This window comes from Sinocyclocheilus rhinocerous, unplaced genomic scaffold, assembly GCF_001515625.1.
Source record: "Sinocyclocheilus rhinocerous isolate Xijiao unplaced genomic scaffold, SAMN03320098_v1.1 scaffold306, whole genome shotgun sequence".
NCBI lineage: Eukaryota > Metazoa > Chordata > Actinopteri > Cypriniformes > Cyprinidae > Sinocyclocheilus > Sinocyclocheilus rhinocerous.
In genome coordinates, this window is record NW_015662161.1 from 1403398 (window position 1) to 1404152 (window position 755).

At 38.5% G+C, this 755-nt stretch overlaps 1 protein-coding gene across 5 annotated transcripts in view; it reads left to right on the top strand.

The window, feature by feature from the left end:
- The window catches only part of LOC107727516 (guanylate kinase-like), a 9730-nt gene that overhangs the window by 3397 nt on the left and 5578 nt on the right, over positions 1-755 (top strand). The gene's annotated exons all lie outside the window — the stretch shown is intronic.

Here is a 755-nt window from a genome sequence, read left to right on the forward strand (position 1 = left end):
TTACACCCTGTCAACACTTTGTTATAATGAGAGGATACGTCTGTGATACATTACTCAATGCTGCAGAAACACGTAAGTACGTTAGAACCTTGAAGCTCCCTCAGCGCAAACACAAATATGCTGATCGGGTCAGTCGCACAGGTGCTCCTAAATATTATTTCATAGTCGCACGCAGTAGTTTCGCACTGTAGAGCCCTGTGTTGTTATTAATAATGTATTATAATAAATATTGTTTGAATGCTTAAATATAAACTTAGGAGAGTAGTGTTTACAGTTCATGCTAAAGAAGTCGTGTAATGAAAGAGACACCATTGACATTATCACTAACATGTAAGGTTCTTTATTGATTTTCTTTAGAAAAAGATTAGTTTGATTGCTTGTGTGTGTGTGTGTGTGTGTGTGTGTGTGTGTGTGTGAGAGAGAGAGAGAGAGAGAGTGTGTGAGTGTGTGTGTGAGTGAGTGTGTGAGTAGGCCTGTCACGAGAAAAACTTTTTGTTGTGCGATATATTGCCCCAGAAATAATTGCGATAAGCGATATTATTGTCAGTCAAAAGACCATTTTGCACTGTATTGCTGAAAAACACAATCACTACTTAGCCAGATGTCCGTATGCACAAAGGCACAGATCCCTAAAAAATACCATATCTGCAGATGGAACTTTGTTTGTAGAAGCATTTTTTTTATTTGAACTAGCAACTCATGACTACACCACGTTATGTACGAGAAGCTGCAAAAGACACAGGCGCAAGTGGAAT